This window comes from Typopeltis vanoorti, chromosome 4, assembly GCF_054136105.1.
Source record: "Typopeltis vanoorti isolate ZY-2024b chromosome 4, IOZ_Tvanoo_1.0, whole genome shotgun sequence".
Classification (NCBI taxonomy): domain Eukaryota; kingdom Metazoa; phylum Arthropoda; class Arachnida; order Uropygi; family Thelyphonidae; genus Typopeltis; species Typopeltis vanoorti.
The window spans coordinates 47,910,342-47,927,793 of record NC_143552.1 but is presented as its reverse complement, the minus strand read 5'-3'; the positions used below and the strand labels follow the sequence as shown (position 1 = coordinate 47,927,793).

Genomic DNA, 17,452 nt, shown 5'->3' with positions numbered 1-17,452 from the left:
TTCATTTCTAGTGTTTGCTGTCTCAGATGACAACCCCTATACTGCCCACATTTTTGTATCCATTTTTGCACAGGAGACACACATGCTACTCTTGTTACAGCAATTCGTGAGGAATTACTCTAATGTTTCTAATACAAAAAAAAATTATGATTAGGCAGCAGCTTTTCAAATATATATATATATATATATATATTTTTTTTTCATCACTGAAAAATTTTGAGAATGGATAAATAACATGTTAGTATAGCCACTTCTTGAATACAGGAAATCTCACTGATTTCTTTACATTTGCATGATTTATCATTTTGGTCTTAGCATTTCATGCAAATACTCAATAACAGTATGGATTAGCTAAACAGCTTTCAAAGCCAAAAAATTAGGGGCAGTATTTTGACCTTTTTTCACCATTTCATAGAATGCTACTATTGAATACCCATAGTAAAACAGTTGAAGCACGTTGTTTCTTATGTAATAAGCTGGTTTGCAAGCTACGAAATAGATCTAGCCATGGGTTATTGGTGGTGCACTATCAATATTTTACAAATTACATTAGTTTTAAGAGACACATGAGCAGCACAACTGGAATATGGTTGCTTAGCAGGACTAGCCAGATATCAATTAAGTTACTATATGTCTTAGTAATCTGTCATGATTAACCACATTTATTTTGTACATGAAAGCAAACTGTTAACAAATTATGTTTATTCTTCTGTTCTCTGATTCTGTGCTTCAGAGTTAACCCATATCATATCTTCATATTTCACTGGCATTTAATTGACTGCTGGAGAAACATATTAACAACCAACTTCTGCATTGTCTGAAACACTTCTCACCTAATCATTGATCATTACTATTAATCTCCTTCGGTTTGCTATAAAAGATTTTTAAGGCAAACATTCACAATATGATTTGGATAAAATTTTAACCCATAACATGGCCCCAACTCAGTGAGAAGATTCCCCAAATGATTAATAAGTGTAATCTTAAAACTTATACACAAATATACACATAAAACTAGCAGCTAATTTTACAAACACATAGTAAGTAAAATTTGAACTGCCAACTTTCCCATAACAAACACCACATCTCATTCTGAGCAGACCATTATTGCATTTTCATCAATTATTTCTTGATACCGTATTTACTTCAATATAACTTGCCCTTGCATATAACTCGCACCCCTGATTTTAATTTATGAAAAAAGAAATTAAAAAGTTTTGCATATACCTCACACACAAAAAAAGTTTAAACACGTTCATGATGGGGCAATAGCAACTTGCTCACCGCAGTAACCAACAATCCCTCCCCAACAGCCAGTATACTGCAGAAGCAAGAAAAACAAATTTATTGTATCACTGAATAAGGTACAAAAACATTTGCAGTCTGTGTAATATATTTGTCAACAAACAGTACAATTAGAGGTAATCGAGATAAAAATGGCACTAACTAATGAATCACGTGTCCCCTCCAACAGCAACTATGTTGTATAGACTCAAGCAAAACCATATGTTGAACTGCCAAACATAGTATCTAACTAAAAACAATTGTCTTAGCATTTGTCCAAATTTTCAATTACATGAAATAAGTGTTTGTTTGATTGCATTTGAAATTTTTGATGTCTTTAACACAGATCATAATGGCTAACTTCAAATAAAATTCTACCCCTGAATTGATACTAACATGCCGTATAATGTGTGTGTGAGTCCACCCAGCCAGCCCAACACAAAGCAGCAATAAAATTCAACTGAAGGATTGAAACTTTGTGTCAGTTGAGCCTGCTTGTGTGAAGCAGAAGTGGTACATAAATGGTAATGAGAAGTCCCGTCGGAACAATAAACAGGCAAAACACTACCTCGACATGAATGTGTTATAACTAAGAAATATACTTACAAAAATTGTATACAGAGTGAATGGCAGCTACAACCTAACTCCAGCAGGGAAGATTAAGAGATCATCATTAGAACTGTTGCGCAACTGGATTTTGAGAGCTTGGGAATTCTTGTAGATAAACTTATACATTGGTTATGCATGACTTTAAATTTTTTAGGAAATGACAATGTATACAAAAATATTAATTAAAAAACTTTAATCAATACCTTCCTATATTTTGGCAATGTTACATTGCCATCTTCTGGGAACATAAAACTATGATATGTGCATGCAAGCACTAACAACAAGCAAATGAGGCAGAAGAAGGCAACTGGCATTGGTCCTAGAGTCCTAAAGGTGCCCCCCTAGCAGGCTAAATTGGGTTGTCTTTGCTGTTGGACTGATGTTCTAAGGATGCAAGCTTCCAAAATTTGGGCAGTCTCATGCATCCAAATTTGTTGAGATTAGGGAAGTTTTTTTTAGAGCTGAGGCTGATTTCAAGAACAATCTTTCATATTTATATTTGCTACATGTAGTAAAGTGGCTTTCTTCCAGTAGTGGTGAGTCCTGTGGTGGATATCTAATGCATGGTCTGCAAGTCCTGAGTGGCTACATTGGTGAAACCGGATGTAGTCTTTGTGTTCAGAAATCCTGATATTAGCTGTCCTGCCTGTTTGGCCGTAGTAGGTAGGTCTAAGAGAAGTGGCTGGTCTTTGATGGAGCAGATAAGGGATGCCAATTTCTTATGTGGTTTGTAACAGGTAGTCAGGTCATATTTTTTTAGGATTTTTGTAAGCTTTTCAGACGTACCCTGGATATATGGAATGGTGATAGATTTAGTGTAATCTCTGTTAAGGGGGGGGGAATTGTGGTTAACTGGTTTTAATATTTTCTGGATTTTTTTGGGGGGGTTGCAGACACTGGCTAAGAAGGTGTTAAGGATATGGTTAAGTTCAGTAGTTAGGGCATTGCTGTCTGAACAGATTGATTTAGCCCTGTTATACAGGGTTTTTATAATCCCATATTGTTGTGAGGGGGGGGGTGATTGTTGGTGAATGTTTCGACCTGTATGGGTTGGTTTTCTGTAAACAGAGAAAGCCAGGGATCCATCAGGTTGGCATGTAATCAGAGTGTCTAGAAAAGGGAGACTTTTGTTTTCTTTTTCCAAGGTGAACTCGATTCTGGGGTGTTGACTGTTTAAGTGTGTTGGGAAGTTGTGGAGTGTGTCTAGGCCAAATAGAGAACACACCATCCATCATGTAGCATAGCATAGCCAGACAGTGGGTTTTTGTGGGGGCTGAGTTTAAGGCTTTTTCTTTTAAAGTCTCCATAAAGAAGTTTGCTAGAGGGGGAGGGAGTAGAAAACCCATGGCTATACCCTCTATCTGTTTGTAGAATTTTCCCTGTCAAAAGAAATAGCCTGAGTTCATGGTGAACTGAAATAGGGCTGAGATATCAGGAGGAAATTTGGCTTGGATAAGATCTAAGGTATCTTTGAGAGGGACATTTGTGAATAAAGAGGAGACATGAAAGCTGACCATTATGTCAGTGTGTTGGAGTGAGAGGTTCTCTATACTGGCTTTAAAGTGGGCTGAGTTTTTAATGTGCAATGGTGTGTTGCCAATATAATGTGTGAGCACTTTGGCTAAATGTTTGGCTAATTTGTATGTGTGGGAATCATAAGCAGAATGTGCCATTATGTCCCATTGTGGAAGGCACTGATTCTCCCCCACATACAGAGCCAGACCCAGAGGTGATACCAAGGTTGAAGTAATGCAGAAGTCATATTTCCATATACAAGTAGCCAAAAGGTGTGACACCTTATTATTAAAATACTCTGGATTAGAGAGAGAGTTGTTAGATTTTCCACCTGGTTATACTATGACTTCTGTATTACTTCAACCTTTGTATCACCTCTTGATCTGGTTCCCACTGATGAGACCTCAATAAAAGTCGAAACCAGTCTGAGTAGTAACCTTCCCATAATGCATAGCATTATACATGTCCATAAGGATATGTGCTTTGCATTATGGGATACCAAGGCAAGTGATGTGAAATCATTAGCTTCTTTATACGAGTTTCCCCAGTCCTGAAAATAGTTTAGGCGCAAACTTTGTTTGCTTATACTTGGATGAAGAATTAAACCAAGAATATAATTTCTTGGCATCTTTAATTTATACTATAACCAAGTGGAAAAACTTCCAACAATCCTTGAAAAAGCAGAAAGCATCAACAATTAGAGAAGCATGAACTTTTTAGCCTTCAGGTACCTAGAATGAAATCCATGGAACTTGCTCCAAGTTTCAGCGTTCTAATTCTACAAATCCACCATCTCGAAGAATACACAAAAACGTTTATACAGCAATCCCTCGATTAATGCACTCTTTAAAACAGGAGCATTAATCGAAAATGCACTAATCAAATATAATAACCTATGGGAAAAAGTATAATTCGTTCCTCATACTTCTATTTTGAACCTTAATTTTTTTTTTTATAAAAGAATTAAGGTATGTCTCAGGGCCTAGTTAAAGAGAAAACATGAATCTGAAAGACAATAAAACATATAAATTCAGAATATAAATTTTATTATTCTACGTCTTAACAAAGAAATGAGCTAACATAGTTTGGTGGGCATTTTGTTTATTTTTTTCATACAACCGATGGTATGGCCCTATTGCCTCTTCTACAAATTTTACTGCTTCTCTCTTCATCAGGGGGTCAGCAGCATTGCTGCTTAAAAACTTCGATTGTACGAAAAATATTTTCAAATTGTTTCTGTGAAATCTCTTTTGGCTGACTATCAGTGGTTAAACTTTCTTCATATTCTTTGGTATCTTCCCACTGTGCATCTAAATTTAGCAGGTCGGAATCACTCAATTCTTCAGAATGAGATTTAATCAACTCTTGGACATTATCATTGTCAATCTCATCAAAACCCAGTTCACGCCCGATGTTGGTAACTTCCTCAACAACATTATCCATTTCATTTGAAAAGCTTCCAAAATCTTTTGCACAATGTGGAAGAATGTGCTTCCAAACGGCTCGCATATTGCTAGCAGTATTTTCATTCCAAGATCGATGAATATTTTCAATAGCAGATTTAAATTTCTTCCAGAATTCTACTAATGTCATAGAATTCTCACCAGATGTTGCTTCTATTGCCTGTTTAAATGTCCTTCTCAGGTAGCATGCCTTAAAGGTTGCGATAATCCCCTGGTCCATAGGTTGTATGAGAAAAGTTGTATTTGGCAGTAAAAATTTGGAACATAGTATACATAGTGCACGTGGAAGTAGTGTAGTATGCCATTAAAAATAACTTTGTAAAATGTTTTAAATCGGTAACTAAATTATTTCATTCTAGCGAGTGATTTTTTAAAATAGTTAGCCATAAAAATGTATAGATAGAAAATGTTTAAAATCTGTAACATTAATTTTTAAGATGTATATAGGTGCACTAATCAAATTTTAGAGGCGCACTAATTGAATTTGGCATCGAAAAAAAATGACGCACTAATCGGGGGTGCATTAATCGAGGGATTACTGTATTAGATTATACAGGTTCAAACTGTATTTCCAGAAAAGTAACCCTAATTCATGATATTGAACCAATGGTTTCCAAGAACCAATTACATCACAAAGAGCAGGGGAGGGTTCTAATGTACTTAGAAAAAATACAATTTCTTGTGATGATGGACGATAGATGGTGTTGATGTAGTAGTGTCATAGTTGGAGAATTAAGTAGCAGTGGAGAGGATGAGATGTATTTAACGAAGTAGAGTAGTCTGCCCTCCCACAATGAGTCCTTGGACTCCCTGGAGGTATCACACAATTTTTCTTAGAACTCACATATCAACAATCTAGAATCAACTGTTTTATTTCTAAACCAACTTTCAAATCAGTAATTTTTGAGATATTGTTACTTTCAATCAAATTTTCAAATTTTTAACACTGCATTAAATGCTATATTGTACACACAACTAGCTTAGTGTTTTAGCTAATTTCTTTCTTATTTGATATAAATTTATTCAATTATCTCCCAAACATAACAGCTTTGCTTAAACTATTATTTATTTTCATATTTAAATTTGCCATCTTCATGAAGTTCACTGACATTTTCCCTGAAGAGATGAAGGCAGAAGTTATTGAGGAAGGCTGTTCCAAAGGACAAATAGATAGAATAAAAGAGCAAGAGAAGCAGCAGACTTGGTATACTGAAAAAGAATGTTGGGCAGGCCTTAAAAAAAACAGTAGAAGAATGATAGTTTATTCCTCAGTTCAGTGGAAGCAGTGTACATGAAAGTACCTGTAGAATAAACACAGAGCTGAAACAGTACATCTGCAAGATGGAGGATGAAGTGAGTCAGTGAAGAAGGGATTATCTACGAGCAAGCAAAAGCTCTTCTCTAGACTGCATCAAGAATTTTTAGGGAGGTTTTAAGTGCACCATCACCACCCCACATGTGAAGAGTATTCTAAAGAGATGGGTGAATTTGAGATTTGTATAAAGTTAGTATCTGGATGGATGAAAATCAGTGTCTTGACAGAAAATAATGCCTAGTTTTTCAGAAGCTGATGTGATGTGTTTATGCCCAGAGAAATGGGAAGTAAATATCAGTCCAAGGAGAGAGAGAATATGATCCTGCCTGGTGATCTGTGAGAGATACTGAGGTAAGAATATGTGAGCTGACATCACTTATGTGGTGTCACATAAGTGAAGAAAAGGCAAGACTGCACTTTGGTAGCACTGCAAGTGATCAGATTATCCTCCATCTAATGAGGGATGGTATGAAAATCAATGTTTATCAATCAATTAAGCAATAGTTGCAAATATTCTTGGGATGTCTGAGTGCTGAATGTTTGTCATATAAATAGTATGAATGGAGTGCTATCATCATCAAAGCTGTGAATAGGATTAGTGCTGAGAGCAAGGCTCTGTTTTATCACCTACCATCTTTCTTCTACACATGAATATAGAGAAAGAGGATAGGTGATAGAACAAAGCTCTCAGGTATCCCTGCATTGGCACAAACCTTGAAGAGAGTGATCCATCCACCATGACAAAAAGAGATGAATCAAGCAGGTATCAGACCTGGCAGACGCCAAAGGCCCCGAGTTCTATTATATGTGGAAAAAGAGGTATTAAATAACATCAATACTTCGAAAATAATTGATGAATTTGCTAGAGGAAAATCAAGGAAAAAAAATTTAACTTTTTACTCTAACTTAAATATATTTCTTCCTTTTTTTCTTAAAATATTTTATTATTTGGTTGTAACTTTAATTTTTATTTTTTTTTATATATTTTATGCCTGATGTTATTATAAAGGAAAATTTATTGCAATATTTTAAAATAAAAATATTAAATCACATATTATGTGTGTTTCATTTTTTGTTATAGTGAAGCCCTAATTCTCTTTGTAGCATGCATATATATATATATATATATATATATATATATATATATATATATATATATATATATATATATATATAAACACTTTTCTTTTAGGGGCCCTAACAAGAAACCAGAAGGCTGCTTCCATCTGGGCAGGAGGCAAGTTTTCTGCTATTGACCCTTATGAAGTCAGATTTGGATTTGCTGATGGTTATTTTGAATGTATGCGCTTCAGCATAAGCTGAAATTTTTTTTCCATCAACAGCTTTAGTACATCTTTTGTTGAGCCAAGATTTGGAAAGTGAACAAAATTCCAGGTGGAATAGAGAAGGAAGATCCTCACATTTCTGTAAGGATAATTTTTGTGACTCGCTCAGAGTAGGTTTATGGATCAGAAAAGCAGAAAGAGTAGTCAGATGATGTATAGAAGTTCCAGAGGACCTCCTATGTGGTACTTTTGTAAAATGCCAAGAATATGAAGTTAAGAGTGACTGGATGCTAATAATAATGGCAAATATCTGTTGGATTTCTGCTCAGGACATGGACTGGTTATTACTAAAACCATGTTCCAACATAAAAATGTGCACAAATTCACATGGAGAGAAGAGGCAAGGATTAAGAAAAGTCTCATTGACTATGTTATTGTTGATAGTGATGTTTTCTCCCTGGACACCGGAGTGTACGGAGGATTTGGAATTGGAAGTGATCACTATTTAGTCTTGAGCAGGATAAAATTGAATTTCATATTGAAAAGAATAACATGTAAGAAAGTTTTAAAGCGAATAAAAGTTGAGCAGCTCTCAGATGTGAACTGTAGACTAAAATACACAAAGATTATTGAAGAAAAAATGAAAGAGTTCGAAAACAGAAACCAAACCTTGGAGATTCAGTGGCAAGCCTTGAAGAAAACCCTGATTGATTCAGCTAGAGAGGCATGTGGTGAAGTTGTCTGCAAGGATAGAAAAATTAGAACTCCATGGTGGACACAGGAAGTTAAAGAGGCAGTGAAGGAAAAGAAGAAAGCATATCAAAAGTTCCTGGCAAATAAGTCAGCTTGTGCTTTTAGAGAATACAGAGACAAATGTAAGAAAGCTAAACAATATGTAAAACTAGCTAAACAAAAGTCATGGGAGGACTTTGGCAGGAACATAGAAAATAAATATCAAGAAGGTGGCAAAATATTCTGGAGGTTGTTGAAGAAGCTTAGGAATGGAGGAAAGAGTGCTGTAAAAGGAGTTAGAGATGATAAAGGTGAATGAAAACAGGAGAAAATCCTTGAAGTATGGAGTAATTATTTTGAAAAACTGCTAAATGAAACAAGCAGTGATGACAGCACAGTGGTAAAAAACACCGACCGGGCATGCAGTCAGGAATACATATCCATACTTGAAGTAGAAAAAGCCATCAAAGGCTTGAAATGTGGAAAGGCAGCAGGAGTAGATGATATTCGACCAGAAATGCTGAAGTATGCTGTATAAAAGTCTTACAGTGGCTGCACTACATAGTTCAGAATGCCTGGACAGAGGGACGAATTCCTGATGATTGGAGTAGAGCTCTAATAGTACCCATATATAAAAAGGGAAATAAAACTGAATGTGAGAATTGCGGAGGTATTTCCCTACAGAGTGTTCCGGGCAAGATTTATGCCAGTATACTTGAGAAACGGTTGAGAAGAATTGTGGAAGAAAGCTTGGTGAAGAACAAGCTGGATTCAGGCCAAATAGAGGCCGTCAGGATCAGATCTGCACTTTACAACAAATAGTTGAGAAAGCATGGGAATATAACCAAAATCTGTATTTAAGTTTTGTAGATATGGAAAAGGCATACGATCAGGTGCCAAGAGAGAAGCTATTCAGTACGCTACAGTTATATGGTGTTAATGGAGCATTAAATCAAGAAATACCTAGTCTTTATTTGAGTTGTAAGTCAGCAGTTAGAATTGAAGGAAGTACAGGAAGATGGTTTAATGTTAAATCTGGTGTGAGACAAGGATGTATATTATCTCCTCTGTTATTCATTATCTATATGAATCACATTATGATGGAAAGTGGTATTAAACATGATATCAAAATTGGAGATGTTAATGTCAGCTCTTTGCTTTATGCGGATAATGTTATACTTCTAAATAAATCCACTACAAGTCTGCAAGATTCTCTGACTAAATTGAATAGCTGTTGTAATAGATATGGTATGAAGGTCAGCAATAAAAAGACAAAGACAATGAAAATAGGCAGAATCATTGAAAATGTCAACTGTGTTGTGAATGGAGAACCTGTGGAACAAGTAAAACATTTCAGCTACTTAGGCACAATTTTTACTAAAGATGGTAAATTAAATATAGAAATAGACAACAGAATCAGCAAAGCTGGTATGGTGGGAAGTCAATTGAATAAATTCATATGCAATAACAGAGAAATTAGTTGGAAAACTAAATTAGCTGTATACAAGACAGTGTTCAAACCAGTTTTAACTTATGGATCTGAGAGCTGGGTCAGAAGTAACACTTGACCAAAGACTAGAGACTGCAGATATGAGAGTCCTGAGAAAAATTATAGGCATGAACAGATGGCATCAATGGCAATATCATATTAAAAATGAGAATATTAGGAAAGAATCTGACATTGTCAGCATCAAGGAATGCGTTAACAGAGCTAATCTCAGGTGGTATGGTCACTTTAACAGAATGGCCGAGGAAAGATTAGCAAAACAAGTGTTCTCTGCCAGGTTGGCAGGAAACGATCCAGAGGAAGACCAAGATATAAGTGGACTGATATGGTAGAAAGTGCCTTAGATGATAGAAATATAAGATCTGATAATGTTGGAGTCTTGACAAGTAATAGACTGATGTGGAGGAAAATTGTAGATAGGAAGTTAGTAATGATGTAAATTTTGCATGTGGTACTATCGTATCCTGTACACCCTTTGAGGGTACATGGCAGGAATTTGATGATGATGATGAGTGGCTGGATATTCTGTGTGAGAGGAAACATGCACAAGATTGTGATCTGAATAACTGAGCGGAGAGATGACCTCTATGCTTTATCAGGAAGGAAAAATGGTTAAGAAAAGATGAAGGGTACTGGGAGAGCAGAGAGGGGTTATCAGGAATTTAGGTTGGTAGATGTATGATTTGTGCAAGATCACTGCTTATAGCAAAAGCTTATACAGCTTGGTCAGTGAATGTTAGAAAAGGGAAGCTAGATGGAATTACATTAAAGTCACCTAGGAAGATGACTGATATTTTGATGGCTAGATTTTATAAAGTTAAGCTTCGTGAATAGGAAGGTGAAGAGATCAGAATGGTTTACAGAAGAGCAGAAAATACAACAAATGAATGTTACTGAATGGAGCAAGGAAACTGTAAACCAGAGGAGGTCAAAAGTGGCAGATTCTAAATTGGATATTCTATGGTGATCAATGTTCAATCTCACAAAGACACGTGTCATCCTTGTGACAAAAGGAATCATGCAATGTGTAATTTGCTCATTGAAGGTAGACTATGGTTGTTGTAACTGTGTAAAATTCGATGCAGTAGAAATTTTCCTCTTTCTTGCATCGACTTTTACAGAGGCCGCAACTTGTAAACACGCTAAACTAACTTTGTATTAGCATTGTAAATAATATAAAAGCCCATGTATTTAACCCCAAGGAATTAACATGCAAGATTGTACAAAACAGAAAATGTCTAAATTGTAAGGTTCAAGGGGCCTTGGACATCAGCATAGTATTGATGTAGGAATTGTATATAATATAAGTGAATTTCAAGGAACTTCAAGGACAGTGATAAAAGGTGGTATACTTCTGAAGTAGTTCCACCTTTTTGAAAATAGGATTAAGTGTGTGTTCGGTGAGAACTAAAAGTGAGCTTTAACATGAAAGTCAAGACGGTTTGTGCAGGAATGTTCGATGGCCTTGACCCTTCGTCCAGAGACCCGAGAAAATTGTATAAAGGTCATCTAGGAATGAAAGAGAAGAGAGGAATTCTCTTTCATTAAAGGTCATCTAGGAAAAGAGAAGAGAGAGAACTTCAGATTGAGTCGATTCATCGCCTTTTTGAAAATAGGATTAAGTGTGTATATTCGGTGAGAACTAAAAGTGAGTTTAACATGAAGGTCAAGACGGTTTGTGCAGGAATGTTCGGGGGCCTTGACCCTTCGTCCAGAGACCTGAGAAAATTGTATAAAGGTCATCTAGGAATGAAAGAGAAGAGAGGAAGGGAGGAAGAGAAGAGAAAACTTCAGATTGAGTCGATTCATCGTGTTCGTCGGTCCAGTTGAAGGTCGCGAGGGACAGCCACGGGAGCTGTGAAACTACCGAGGAAAAAGAGAAGCAGGACCAGCATGCAATGCCAATAGGACAGTCTGCTAAGTGCCTCGATCGTCGGACCCCCCCTTCGGCCGATTCATAGACATTGAGAAAATGTGCTCCAAGCCCTGCAAGTCATCGAAGTGAGACGATGGTGACAACAAAATCCTTGCATGGAAGTCAAAACCTGAAATGGATGGGAAGCCAAAGGAACCTAAGAAGGAACTAGGAACGGGTGTATAATAGAGTTAAAGAAGATATGCGAGTAAATTTTGTTGTGTTTGCTTATGATATGTGAAATTGACTGAGAATCTAAGGGACATTTATTGTGTTTAACATAGGCCATAGTTCAGGACTGAAAAGTTAGTTCATAATTTAGTTGGAAATAATTGGTATAAATTATAGAGCATGATATTCTTTGGATTGAGAAGGGCTGATAGTTTTCTTTGAGTGTTGATAACATGTTGCATGACTCTGTGCATTTTCTAATTGTTAAATTACTAAAGTTTTAAGCTTAGAGTGGAGTTGAGAGAGAACCCTTTCTTTTTGTATGATAACGTATTTTGTAGTTTAGTTAAAATAAACATGTTTATTTTGCTTACAAAGTGTACCGCCTGATCATTATGCAATGCACTGTTTCTAAATAAACATGAACCTGTAAGTGAAGGAATTTAATGTTAGTCACGACTGTTAAAAAGGACTTTAGGATAATGGAGTTTTCCCAGAAATAATAAACATAAGACTTTAGGATAATTTCAGAGAGAACTCTACTGGAAGTATAATTATATCTGATACCACAAGAAGAACACTGGTGGCGCAGTCAATAAATCTAAATAAATTTCCAGAGTTCTCCCAGTATCGAAAAAAAATACTAATCCGTAGAGTAAAACTAATAAAGGATAGGAGGTTAAAGTATTAAAGGATAGAGATTAAATAAAGTAGTAGAGATAAACTAATAAAAGTAAGAATAGAGCAGAGAAGATTAATAATAGATAATAATAATAGTAACAATAAAATAAGTAGAGACATATAAAGAAATATTAGAATGGCACAGTCAATTACAAAATAAGTGCACACCAAAAAAAATTACAGTTGCAATATGGGGGTTTCTGTTACGAACAGAATTTCTAGATGGCTAAGTGATGATGTACGTCATTTATGTTTGCATTTATGCTATGGATGTTAAGTAGATAAAAGAAAGTGTGTTTCCTTGTTTTTATTAGTAATTCTATTTGCTTGTTTTATATTGGGAATTCATAATATGCCTTTTTATTGTTGTTTGTTACAGCAAATTTGATATAGCATTTATTCCAAATGAGTGAATTTTGAACCCATCTAGTTTGGATTTATTTAGGAGTATAGCATCATCTGCATAAAGAGATGAGTTCATTATCTCCAATTCTATATCAGGTTTAATGCCATTTTCCTTCATACAATCCACAGATGATAAATAGAAAGAGATAACGTTTATCCTTATCTTACACCTGATTTTACAAAAAAAAACATATCATCTTCATGTACATTCTTCAGTTCTAATTCATCATTCATAATTGGTAGGCTATATACTGCTGTGTATAATATTCATCATGTAACTATAGCATATTGAGCACTTTTTCCCTTGGCACTTTGCCTTTTCCAGGCAAATATTAAATACAGATCTGTTATATCCATATTATTTCTTGACTATTCACCCACAAGTAAAAATGTGGTTCTGGCAATCCTATTTGTCCTGAACTCAGGTTGTTCCCTATAAGTTTAATAAGCCTTTTTATCAAGTATGTATAAATCTTATCTGGAACACTCAGAGAAATTCCTCTGTAATTCTCACATTCAATTCTCTCCCCGCCCCTAGATAGGCACTATAAAAGCTCTATTCAAATCAACTACATTTTGACCTTCTAACTAGCTAAAAATGTATGAAATATGAAGTATAACCCCTTCTGAATTTGCTGGAATAAGAAGTATAGCCACTTTGCAACTTCAAAATTCCTGGACAATATCTACTTCAGGTGCCTCTATACATTTCAGAGATGAAAAAAAAACTATCACCAATATTGAAATATACTCATGACCACATTCCTCCTAGATAATTTCTGCTGCTTATTTCATTTACTATATTTTTAAAATTATTCTAACATCCAGATATCCTATCTTCATGGAAATATATGACTCCTATATTACTTCAACTGTCTCTCTGGGTCTGGATCCCACTGATGAGACCTCAATAAAAGTTGAAACTGGTCTGGGTAGTGATCCATCCCATAATGACAAGCATTATATGCATATGAAAGGATGTGTATTTTTTTCTCTGTATTCTCTAAGGGCACATGCTAACTTACTCAGCAGTAGCTGCTTTGGATATGATTTTTTTCTTTTATAGGACTGCATCTTTAAACTTCTTGGGTTTTTAGAGTTCTGATTTTTCCTTGTAGGCAACTTCACTACATCCCTCCCTTGCAGAATTAATCAATTTTCTTCAGATTTTGCCAATAGAACCCAAAAGTTTGGTTAAAAAAAAAGCTTATCACATTCTTACCTACCAAAAATACACAAAACAAACACACCACTATGTCTGATAGTTGAAGGAATCGACAGCCCTAATTACCACTTAGCCAAGAAATTAGCAGCCGACTCAAGGAGTAGGTAGGTCATTCTCCCTCCTACATAAAAAAATACACATTTTATAAACAAAATTAAAAACATCACCAACACCAAGATTTATTAGTCAGCTTTGACATAACTGCCCTTTTTCACCAATGTCCTGATCAATGATACTATTATTCTCCTATAGAACATATTTCTGCCTGACATCACGGCCCTCTTTGCCCATGTACTCCGCTCCGGGTATTTCATGCGAACAAAACAATTTTAACCTACAAAAAGAAGGTACAGCCATGAGATCACCACTTTCCCTCCCAATAGCTAACTTTTACATGGAGGACTTTGAGCAACGAGCTCTAAATTCGGCCAACCTAAAGCCCAAAAGTCAGGCTTGGATATGTCGATGATATTTTCGCCATTTGGACCCATGGCCGCGAAACATTAAATACATTTCTTAGCCACCTGAACAAACAACACAAATGTATCCAATTCACCATTGAAATCGAAAACAACATCTCTTCCTTTTCTAGACACACTCGTCACACATCTTCCCTCAGGCTGTCTCTCCTTCTCGGTCTACTTCAAACCCACACACACACACACACACACACAGGCCAGTACATACACAAAAACTAGGAGTCATAAGCACCCTCAAACACAGAGCACTAACTATTTGCTTGAATAAACAATCTCTAAACCAAGAATTCAAAATCATTAACCATACATTTATAAAAAAATGGCTCTAATAAAAAAAAATTCACAAGATCCTCCATAAAAATACCACTAAAAACAAAAAAGATTATAAGAATGCCATAGCCATACCATATATTAGAGGCATCTCAGAAAAAATAGACCGAACACTACATAAATGCAACATCAAGACTACCTTCAAACTCCCGGCAAAATTAAGAAATTTACTCAGTTCTTCCAAAGATCCTCTTCCACACCTAGCCCACCCAGGGGTTTACAAAATCCAATGTACATGTAACCTACCTACATAGGGGAAACAGGATGCACTATCCCAATCAGAAAAGACGAATGCAAACGACACATTAAATATCTCCATTATGGAAAAACAGGACTATCAGACCATGCACTCCAAACATACCATAGAATTGACTGGAAAGGCAGCAAGTCCAAACCTGGTTTGAGAGAAAATTTAAAGAAGCCTGTGAAATGCTAAAACACTGAACAAAAATGACGGACTAATCATTCCAAGGATGTGGAGGACCCATCTGCAACCCTTATAGCACCGGAACAAATCCGAAAGGATATCTCAATACGAGAGGACTTTAGAAATGTTTAATCTAGTTCTGTTTTTAATTTATTTTTTTTAAACTTTATTTTATTTTATATATATTTTTTTAATTTTTTTAATATTATTAACTTTTTTTTTACCCACCAGAGATCAGGCTAGATAAAAGATTAATAAGCAGCTTAGATTCATTTTACCTTTGTAAAGTGTAGTAGCATGTAGCTTGCTCCTTAGACGTGTATTTTTCTGAACGATGACCTCACAATACAGAGGTCAAAGTGTCAACTGTTACTTTCCTAATATTAAGTAAAGTAATTATTTTAACCCGTGTGTTGTGTTTCCCTAAATTCTTAACCATCAATTCCATTATGCATGTAATAATCTATAAAGTAATGTTATTAAACATTTGGTAAATTTTAATTTGCATATCTGCTTACCAATATGATTTTTTATTCATATATTATCATTCTATCATCATCACATGTTATTCAGTATTACACCAGGTCAACTCAACATTATTTAATGAATGGAGAAAGGATCCTATCATTTAAATATAAGATCAGCTAACTCATCTTCAGTTGAAAAGTCCTTATAAATGCTTAAGGGCAATTTAAACTCAAGTTTTTTCAACCAAAGGATGTCAGTGTGCTATGGAAGCACTTTATCAGGGATAATTCTGAATTTTAAAAAATTAGAGATTTTTTGGAAGACACTAGACTTAATTTTCAAGTAGAAAATATGCTGAGTTAATGTGTTGTTAACTTGTTTGCTTATACTTGGATAAGGTGTAAAATTTCCAAATATTGCTTTTTTTATTATTTATGATGAAAATGGTACTATTTTTTAATATTTTAAAACAGATTTTAATACTTAGTAATATAAACATCTTTTAAGACTGCATATTATCAACTACAACAAAAACACCAAAGAAAGTACCTATAGCAAATGTAATAAGTCTTTCTATACAGCTGCATAAGGGGAAGCTTTTCCCAATTCCTTGCATTTGTTATGAGGCATGCAATAGGAGTTTTTCTGCTTCAGCCAGTCAAATATCTGAAAAATTTGTTGATAACTTTAATTATTATACATGATTTTCTGAACATATGCATAACAATAAAATTGTGACTATACTATATTAAGATATTGATAGTAGGGATGTGCCAAATATTTGTTTTCGCTTTGGTATTCAGCTGATTTGGCATGTCTTTCAGATATTTGACTGGCTGAAGCAGAAAAACTCCTATTGCATGCCTCATAACAAATGCAAGGAATTGGGAAAAGCTTCCCCTTATGCAGCTGTATAGAAAGATTTGTTACATTTGCTATAGGTACTTTCTTTGGTGTTTTTGTTGTAGTTAATATTATGCAGTCTTAAAAGATGTTTATATTATGAAGTATTAAAATCTGTTTTAAAATATTGAAAAACAGTCCATTTTTGTCATAAATAATAAAAAAAAAGCAATATTTGGAAATTTTACACTTTATCCAAGTATAAGCAAACAAGTTATGCCCGAGCTATTTTCAGGACTGAAACAACTCGTATAAAGAAGCTAAGACTTCGCATCATTTGATGTGAAGTCTTAGATATGATGAGACCTCAATAAAGGTGAAACAGGTCTGGGTAGTGACTCTTCCCATAATGCACAGTATTATACATGTCTGCAAGGAGATGTGCTTTGCATTATGGGATACTAAGGAAAGTGATGTGAAGTCTTAGCTTCTTTATACGAGTTGCCCCAGTCCTGAAAATAGCAGGCACAAACTTGTTTGCTTACACTTGGATAAAGGATTAAACTAAGTATATAATTTCTTGGTATCTTTAATTTATAGTATAACCAAGTGAATAAACTTCTAACAACTTTCTCTGGTCATTTGTAAAAAACTTTCCAAGTTTCCACACACATTCAGTTATGAAATGAGAATGGTTCTTTTTATTTTTGCATTTTCATGAGGTTCCATGGTTATGTGAAGTATTGTTAGAGATATTTTTCAATCTTTCTTCATTCTATAATTTGACCAAAGCATGT

The 17,452-nt window shown here is 35.0% G+C and overlaps 1 protein-coding gene across 1 annotated transcript in view; it reads right to left on the bottom strand.

Moving 5' to 3' along the window:
- Nucleotides 1–17,452, bottom strand: part of abs (ATP-dependent RNA helicase abstrakt) — a 222,580-nt gene that overhangs the window by 148,475 nt on the left and 56,653 nt on the right. The gene's annotated exons all lie outside the window — the stretch shown is intronic.